Source organism: Nicotiana tomentosiformis, chromosome 5, assembly GCF_000390325.3.
Source record: "Nicotiana tomentosiformis chromosome 5, ASM39032v3, whole genome shotgun sequence".
NCBI lineage: Eukaryota > Viridiplantae > Streptophyta > Magnoliopsida > Solanales > Solanaceae > Nicotiana > Nicotiana tomentosiformis.
The window spans coordinates 126,022,217-126,032,990 of NC_090816.1; positions in this window are offsets into that span (position 1 = coordinate 126,022,217).

Consider the following 10,774-nt stretch of genomic DNA (forward strand, 5'->3'; position numbering starts at 1 on the left):
TGAAAAAAAAATAGTCATTATTCTATTAAAATTAATACGAAAAGATATGTTTACCCTTTTTTCATGAGTGTTGTGTAAATATTAAGGACATAATATTCTTAACAATTACACTGCACATATGAAGTTTAGGACGCCATGTCCTTAATATTTACATTGCACATATGAAGTTAAGGACATGATATCTTAAAGTTTAACAACGAAAAGTACAAATACATACACTCTGTCCTTAATATTTACACAACATTCATGAAGTTAAGGACATCATGTCCTTAATATTTACACAACACTCATAAAGTTAAGGACACAATGTCCTTAATATTTACACTGCACATATGAAGTTAAAGACACGAGGTCCTAAAGTTTAACAACATAAGGTACAAATACAAGTTAAGGATATTATGTCCTTAACATTTACACTGCACACACGAAGTTAAGGACGCCATGTCCTTAACATTTACATTGCACATATGAAGTTAAGAACATGATGTCCTAATGTTTAACAACGGAAGGTGCAAATACAAGACACTTTGTCCTTAATATTTACACAGTATTCATGAAGTTAAGGACACAATGTCCTTAATGTTTACACAACACCCATGTTTAGCATAGGGGTATTTTTGTCCGAGCGGGTAAACAATTATAAAGCATCGGCTAAAGAGTAAATATATTTTAAACAATGACTAAAAAGTAAAGGCATATCTAATTAGTGGCTAATTGTGCACTTCGGCCTTAAATACACTCATTTTCATTTCATTTTAAAAATAAAAGAATGAAGGAATTTCACAAAAATAAATTATATAGTAGATATTATATTACTGAAAAATTCTAAAACTACGAATCATAATTAATGAAACTTTTTTTTTGTATAAGCATTCGGCGTCCGGAACCATTAGTCCGAGTAATCCGAATTCGCATCGTGTTAGGTCCACTAAAGGAGAAAGCTTTTTCTATTAGAATTGCTTTTTGTATTATTCGGACTTGAATCGAAACCTCTAGTTTAAGTAGGAAGAAATTATATTTATCACACCATATTCTTGGTGGTACAATGAAAACATTGTTAACTTAAACTCAAAAGGTGATGAAAACGTATAAAATGAAGTAAAAATGGAGTATGTAGTAAGACGGTTGGTTGAGGGAATAACAAGGGCATTTGAAGGAAATTTCACTTTTGGACGTTATTTGGGACTTTTGTGAGTAATAAAGGGACATCTATTGGTTTTAGACACACTAGCATGAAGTGTTAATTGTTACACTAATCCACCACGATTGTTTTATTATAATGTTACAAAAGAATATATGAGACACAAATTGTTGTCAGCAACAACAACAAATGTGCTTTCGTAAGTGAAATTTGAGGAAGGTATTGTGTATGCAGAGTTACCTTTACCTTGTGAAGTTAAAGATATTATTTTCGATAGACCCTCAACTCAGGAAAAGCATAATCACAACATTATTAAAATGAAATACAGTAGTGAAAGGATCATGAAAAAGACGTAACACGAGGCAGTGCCAACATCAGCAAGATAATAAGAACAGTGAAGTAAAAGAAGTAACTGACATTAATAAAGATCTAAGTATAAGAAAGTAAGGACTCGTTTGATATGAGGGATATGAGACAATTAATCCCGGAATTAAATTTGAGATGAGTTTATCATATGTTTGGTTGGGATAAAATTGTAGTATAACTAATTCCGGAATTAGTTATCTCGGGATTATAGTATTTTTTTTATCCCTATGAGAGGGTGGAATAACTAATCCCGAGATAATTAATCTCGGGATAACTTTTTTCCAACCAAACGACCCCTAAGAGAATACTATTGATACTATAGGTAAGAAAAGGATAACGTGCGACTACCTACTAGTTTTCTACCCTAATTTTCGACTTCCACACCTTCTTATCAAGATCCACGTCCTCGGTAAGCTGTAGATGTGCCATGTCATGCCTTATTAACTCTACTCAATACTTTTTTGGCCTTTATTTACCTCTCCTCAAACCCACCAAGACCAACATCGCACACTCTCACTAGGGCATCCGAACCTCTCATCTTTACATGCCCGAACTGTCCACCACGGGGTCCACTTATGCCTTGTCCTATTATTTATCCTAGTATGCCCACACATTCATCTCAACATACTCATTTATGCTACTTTCAACTTTTAGACATGTGAACTCTTGACTGGCTAACACTGTACCCTATCCAACATAGTCAGCCTAATAACCACTATATAGAACTTACTTTTAAGCCTTTGTGATACATTTTTATCACACAAGATATCGAATGCGAGCCTCCATTTCATCCATCGCGTCTAAAATACGGTGGATGACATCATCGTCTATCTCCCATTACCTTGAATTATTGACCCAAAACTTGAAACTTCCTCTATTCAAATTAACTTGTATATCAAGTCTTACTTCCACGCCCGCTTCATGAGCTACGTCCCACAAGTTACTGTCACGACCCAACTGGAGGGTCATGACTAGCACCCGGGCCATACTTGCCGAGCACCAACGTACATTTTATCTAACCTTCCTTATTATCTTTAAGGGCCGACAAGACCAATATAAATGAAAGACATGGATCATGAACATCCAACAATGAAAGATAATGTCATGAACATACGTAACATGGGACGACAAGACTGTCAAGAAACTATATATAAGGTACGAGCTACCATGGTGCCATGAAAGACTATACAACAAAAATCAGCCGACAAGGCATTCCAAACCATACATGAGTCGACACCTGTCTATGAGCCTCTAAAAGAACATAAGTGCTACAACATTGCCGGAACAGGGCCCCGACATACCCATAATGTCTATAACAAAAATGCATACCAAGACCACGGCAAGTCCGGAGAAAGGATCTTGCCAATAACGCTGAACCGGATAGCCTACTGTGATGGGGGAGCTGCGTCTACCCGTCTATCAGGACCTGCAGCACGACATGCAGCGTCCACAAATAAAAAGGACGTCAGTACGAATAAAGTACTGAGTATGTAAGGCAGAATAGCATAAGTAAGAACAATAATGTAAACAGTGATAGGGAATATACAACCTGTGACATCTGGGTACCTCTGAGGGCTACTGACATGAAATACATGATACATACATATATATATACATAAACGTTTAAAACATATGCCTTTGTGGGCATCATCATCATCATATCGTACCCGGCCATAATAGGCTCGGTAAAACGTACCCGGCCATCATAGGGCTCGGTAGAATCGTACCCGGCCACGTGGAGCTCGGTAAAACCCAACTGATCAGTGGTTGCACAATAGGTGCCATACCCGGCCGACTATAGCGCGGCTCGGTAGAGTAAAATAGATACATATATATGATGCATGCTGGACTCGTTGGAATCATATTTTGAACCTTTCGGAGTGACGTAAGGTCGGTATCCTTCGTACACGTTATTAGGATTAACTCTTCATCAAGAAACTTATAAGAATCAGGAACTACCAACAACATTGATAATATAAGAATAAGAGAAGTAACATCAATACCAATCGTTTCATAAGAAGGGCAGCAATGTAAGTACTGCTAGCTTCTAAGAGTAGAGTATCTTTGGGAGCTCGTTCATTACATTATGTACAATTGGAGTCGTGCAAAAGAATGAAGGGGATAGCCTCACATACCTTGTATATACTGCCCAACCTCAAGCTATGCAAATGTCACGACTCCTTAGTCTACAATAAAAGAAATGACACTATCATTATCGTTTAAGCGTCGTAACTATTATGTATCGACCGCAACCTATTTTACGATGAAACGGACAGCACCTCCCCTATTTATATGACTTCCCACAAGTCAATACAATCACCAAACAGCCCAAACAACATCATTAATAATCATATTGAGCCTCCAAAACAGTCCACCAACCAACAACATTACTACCAAGCTTTTCGATATATATTTCACAAGTTCTAGCTTCAACGACTTAGCTGCAACTTGGATAATCTTAAATATATATAGAGTAAGAGGTTACTTACCTTTAAACAGAAAGAACAACTCCAATTTGACCTTAATTTTCTACGAAATATCCCTTCAATTCTGCCACAAGAACAAGGAAGCGAAACTAGCAATTAATTCGGGTTTTTCGGCACTAGAATTACTTTAGAAGACTTGAAATCACCTAGGGTTGATATTAAAAACTTGAAGGTGTATTTACAGAACATAAAGCACTTAAAACAACCTCCCACACGAGCTGGAACAACACAAAAATCAGCAACAACAAGAAAAACAAGAAACTTACTAGCACCACGGGATTCCCGACATTTGATTTGTGTTGTTTGCCCTTTGTTTGGGTCTTGGATCATGAGAGAACCTTGAGAGAATGTTTTTAGGGTTATAAGGTCTGAATATACTGAAAAATAATGACTTAAAACGGGGTTGAGTTATCTTATATATGTCCAAATGTCTTAAACCGCCTTTGTGGGCCCCATAGAGAGCAGCTTGGCGCACTCTCGCGAAAACGCGAATATCTCTCTATTCCGAGATCGTATCGACGAACGGTTTAATGCGTTGGAAACTAGACTCATAGATCTTCAATTTGATAGGTAGATCACCCCATAATTCCAAGCACATTGGGAGTAAAATGCAGTAACATTTGACCTAAAGTTTAAGTAAAATTATAAACCTAAGTTGCGACAACTTTTATCGACTTTTATTTCATAACTCGCTTGACTTCAAGACTTATGATGCGGATATTATATGATTCAAATACATTAAAACAAGACCTCTTGGGACAGTTAATCACCTCTAGTGTTATCCGAAAATACGGGTTACAACATCCTTGATTAGCTTAACTTCAAATACTTGTTAACCACTCTTATACACCCTTGTATCGTTTAAGACCAATAGGATTAACTTATTATCATCTCAAAGATAATCTCTTCTTGGATTTACGTCGACTACCTTACGGCGTGATCTATGATATGCGAATTTGGGTTGTAACATCCTCTCCCCCTTAGGAACATTCGTCCTCGAATGTAAGGGTTTATGGGGTGTCTAACTCATCGTGGATTCCGACGGAGATTTCCGGCTGAGTTTCCCTTATAAAATGGACACTAGCCAAACTTGCAAGCAGTTAAACCCAACCTATGGCCATACAAGACTATACAAAGCATTATGGATATGTACATTATCTGCATATCACCATTTTGTATTAAAAAAAGAGTATTCACAAGCTATTGCTTACCTCATAGAGCCGTTTCACCTTATAATGCGTCCTTCTTTCCCCCGGTATCCTCGTTATTTTCACTCTGGAATAGGTAAGGGTATTTAGACTTCATCTCCTCTTCTGCTTCCCATGTCATTTCTTCTATATTCTTGTTCCTCCATAATACTTTCACGGAAGCTACATCCTTTGTTCTCAGCTTGCGGACTTGTCGATCTAATATAGCCACTGGCAGTTCATCATATGATAGATCCTTTGTAACTTGTACATCTTTGATAGGGATGACCCGAGAAGGGTCTCCAATACATTTCCTCAACATAGATACATGGAATACCGGGTGGACAAATTCCAATTCAGATGGCAATTCTAACTCGTAAGCAACCTGTCCAATTCGTCGAAGAATTTTGTACGGCCCAATATACCGTGGACTCAACTTACCCTTCTTCCCAAAACGCATAACACCCTTCATCGGCGAGATCTTCAGGAAAACCCAATCACCAACCTCAAATTCCAGATCACGACGTCGGACATCGGAATAAGATTTTTGCCTGCTTTGTGCCGTCCTCAGCCGCTCTTGTATCAGTTTCACCTTCTCAATGGCTTGGTAAATCAAATCTGGCCCATATAATTCTGTCTCACCGACTTCGAACCATCCAACTGGTGATCTACATCTCCTCCCGTACAGTGCCTCATACGGGGCCATTTTAATACTGGAATGGTAGCTATTATTGTAGGCAAATTCTATAAGTGCCAGATGGTCATCCCAATTCCCCTTAAAATCTAGAACACATGCTCGTAGCATATCTTCCAGCGTCTGGATGGTACGTTCAGCCTGTCCGTCAGTCTGCGGATGGAATGCAGTGCTGAGATTTACTTGTGTGCCTAAACCCTTCTGAAAAGACCTCCAAAAGTTAGCCGTAAATTGAGCTCCTCGGTCTGATATAATAGATACCGGCACACCATGAAGCCTAACAATCTCCTTGATATACAACTTCGCATAATCTTCAGCCGTGTAAGTTGTCTTAACTGGTAGAAAATGGGCAGATTTTGTAAGTCGATCAACTATCACCCAAATGGAGTCAAACTTATGATAAGAGCGAGGTAATCCAATAATGAAGTCCATATTAATCACCTCCCATTTCCAGGTCGGAATCTCTATATTCTGAATCAATCCACTGGGTTTCTGATGCTCGATCTTTACTTGTTGACAATTAGGACACTGGGCTACAAATTCTGCAATAGACTTCTTCATGTTGTCCCACCAATACTGCTCCTTAACGTCATGATACATCTTTGTCGAGCCAGGATGGATAGAATATCGGGACTGGTGAATCTCAATCATAATCTTCTCTCGCAACCCTGCCACACTAGGCACACATAATCGGCCCTGGTATCTCAGTGTCCCATCTCCTCCGATCTTGAAAGCTGTAATCTTACACTGCTGAATTCCCTCTCTCAATCTTACTAAGGTAGGATCTTCATATTGCCGTGCTTTTACCTCGGCTACCAAAGATGATTCTGCTGTATTCTGTACAGTAACACCTCCGTCATCAGAGTCCAACAATCTGATTCTCATATTGGCCAGCTGGTGAAGCTCTTTGGTCAACCCTTGTCTACCTGCCTCAATATGTATTAAGCTTCCCATTGACTTACGGCTGAGAGCGTCTGCCACAACATTGGCTTTACCAGGATGGTACAATATCTCGACGTCATAGTCTTTCAGTAATTCAAGCCACCTACGCTGCCTCAAATTCAACTCCTTCTGCTTGAAGATGTATTGTAAACTTTTGTGATCTGTGTAGATGTCAACATGGACGCCGTATAAGTAGTGCCGCCATATCTTCAAAGCATATATTACTGCAGCCAATTCCAAATCATGAGTCGGGTAATTCTTTTCATGCTTCTTCAATTGTCGTGATGCATAAGCAATCACCTTCCCACGTTGCATCAATACGCACCCCAAACCTATACCTGAGGCATCACAATATACCACATAACCTTCTGTTCCTTCTGGGAGAGTGAGCACTGGCGCGGATGTCAATCGATTCTTTAGCTCCTGAAAACTATGTTCACAAGCATCAGACCACTGGAACTTGGTAGCTTTCTGTGTTAACTTAGTCAATGGTGCTGATATAGAGGAAAACCCTTCTACAAACCGCCTATAATATCCTGCTAGCCCCAGGAAGCTGCGGACTTCTGACGGTGTTGTAGGTCTCGGCCAATTCTTCACTGCATCGATCTTCTGAGTGTCGACACTAATACCCGCATCAGATATCACATGGCCAAGGAATGCTACTGAGTTCAGCAAGAATTCACATTTAGAGAGCTTAGCATATAACTTATGATCCTGAAGGGTCTGGGCATAAGCCTGAATACGGGAAATATCCATGCCCTCTACCAAGGAGGCTGTTGTGCACTCATTTATCAGATGTGGTCCCAACCCGTTCACGAACAGATGCACCCTATCACTCATCTCGGCCACCATATGGGGAGCATACCTTGCTAAAGAATCAAACTGTATACTATACTCTCGTACACTCATATTACCCTGTCGAAGGTTCAAGAACTTATCAGCTCTAGCTCGTCGTATCTCAACTGGCAAGTAGTGACGAAGAAAGGCCTCAGAAAATTCCTTCCACACGGCTGGAGGAGCGTTCGGACCCCTAGATCTCTCCCAACTATCATACCAGAAAACCGCTAAATCCCGTAACCGATAAGAAGCCAACTCTACTGCCTCCGTATCACTAGCATGCATAACCCGCAATGTACGATGAACCTGATCAATAAATGTTTGTGGGTCCTCCTTGGGATCTGATCCGGTAAACACTGGAGGGTCTAGATTAATAAAATCACGAACTCTCGCACTAACCGGTTTATCAGCAACACCGGTATTCTGCCTCTGAGCCTGAGCAGCTACCAAGCTAGTCAACAACTGCACTGCACTGCGCATATCGTGGTCTGTAGTGCCAGACGGTGGAACTGGATGTACTGGGTGCCTCCTAATATCCTCTGGAGGAGACGGAGAGGTATGAGACGGCATCTCACTCTGAGCCTCACTTTGGCCTGCTCTGGCTGGAGGCACCTGAATGTTACCCTCGCCCACAGCTGTATCAAGCCGTTTACTAATCGCTTGCTTCCTAGTCGAAGGCATCGCTGAAAGAAAACAATGTGAATATTAGATATGAACACTTACGACTCAACTCTACGCACGATCTAGATTTAGGAAGAAGGTAACAACCCTAGATGTCATGTAGCCTCCTGATTATAAATGTGGCGCGCTACACATCCATAATCAAAACTCTACTAGACACGGCTCATAGACAACCCCTAGGACAGACTTGCTCTGATACCAAGTTTGTCACGACCCAACTGGAGGGTCATGACTAGCACCCGGGCCATACTTGCCGAGCACCAACGTACATTTTATCTAACCTTCCTTATTATCTTTAAGGGCCGACAAGACCAATATAAATGAAAGACATGGATCATGAACATCCAACAATGAAAGATAATGTCATGAACATACGTAACATGGGACGACAAGACTGTCAAGAAACTATATATAAGGTACGAGCTACCATGGTGCCATGAAAGACTATACAACAAAAATCAGCCGACAAGGCATTCCAAACCATACATGAGTCGACACCTGTCTATGAGCCTCTAAAAGAACATAAGTGCTACAACATTGCCGGAACAGGGCCCCGACATACCCATAATGTCTATAACAAAAATGCATACCAAGACCACGGCAAGTCCGGAGAAAGGATCTTGCCAATAACGCTGAACCGGATAGCCTACTGTGATGGGGGAGCTGCGTCTACCCGTCTATCAGGACCTGCAGCACGACATGCAGCGTCCACAAATAAAAAGGACGTCAGTACGAATAAAGTACTGAGTATGTAAGGCAGAATAGCATAAGTAAGAACAATAATGTAAACAGTGATAGGGAATATACAACCTGTGACATCTGGGTACCTCTGAGGGCTACTGACATGAAATACATGATACATACATATATATATACATAAACGTTTAAAACATATGCCTTTGTGGGCATCATCATCATCATATCGTACCCGGCCATAATAGGCTCGGTAAAACGTACCCGGCCATCATAGGGCTCGGTAGAATCGTACCCGGCCACGTGGAGCTCGGTAAAACCCAACTGATCAGTGGTTGCACAATAGGTGCCATACCCGGCCGACTATAGCGCGGCTCGGTAGAGTAAAATAGATACATATATATGATGCATGCTGGACTCGTTGGAATCATAATTTGAACCTTTCGGAGTGACGTAAGGTCGGTATCCTTCGTACACGTTATTAGGATTAACTCTTCATCAAGAAACTTATAAGAATCAGGAACTACCAACAACATTGATAATATAAGAATAAGAGAAGTAACATCAATACCAATCGTTTCATAAGAAGGGCAGCAATGTAAGTACTGCTAGCTTCTAAGAGTAGAGTATCTTTGGGAGCTCGTTCATTACATTATGTACAATTGGAGTCGTGCAAAAGAATGAAGGGGATAGCCTCACATACCTTGTATATACTGCCCAACCTCAAGCTATGCAAATGTCACGACTCCTTAGTCTACAATAAAAGAAATGACACTATCATTATCGTTTAAGCGTCGTAACTATTATGTATCGACCGCAACCTATTTTACGATGAAACGGACAGCACCTCCCCTATTTATATGACTTCCCACAAGTCAATACAATCACCAAACAGCCCAAACAACATCATTAATAATCATATTGAGCCTCCAAAACAGTCCACCAACCAACAACATTACTACCAAGCTTTTCGATATATATTTCACAAGTTCTAGCTTCAACGACTTAGCTGCAACTTGGATAATCTTAAATATATATAGAGTAAGAGGTTACTTACCTTTAAACAGAAAGAACAACTCCAATTTGACCTTAATTTTCTACGAAATATCCCTTCAATTCTGCCACAAGAACAAGGAAGCGAAACTAGCAATTAATTCGGGTTTTTCGGCACTAGAATTACTTTAGAAGACTTGAAATCACCTAGGGTTGATATTAAAAACTTGAAGGTGTATTTACAGAACATAAAGCACTTAAAACAACCTCCCACACGAGCTGGAACAACACAAAAATCAGCAACAACAAGAAAAACAAGAAACTTACTAGCACCACGGGATTCCCGACATTTGATTTGTGTTGTTTGCCCTTTGTTTGGGTCTTGGATCATGAGAGAACCTTGAGAGAATGTTTTTAGGGTTATAAGGTCTGAATATACTGAAAAATAATGACTTAAAACGGGGTTGAGTTATCTTATATATGTCCAAATGTCTTAAACCGCCTTTGTGGGCCCCATAGAGAGCAGCTTGGCGCACTCTCGCGAAAACGCGAATATCTCTCTATTCCGAGATCGTATCGACGAACGGTTTAATGCGTTGGAAACTAGACTCATAGATCTTCAATTTGATAGGTAGATCACCCCATAATTCCAAGCACATTGGGAGTAAAATGCAGTAACATTTGACCTAAAGTTTAAGTAAAATTATAAACCTAAGTTGCGACAACTTTTATCGACTTTTATTTCATAACTCGC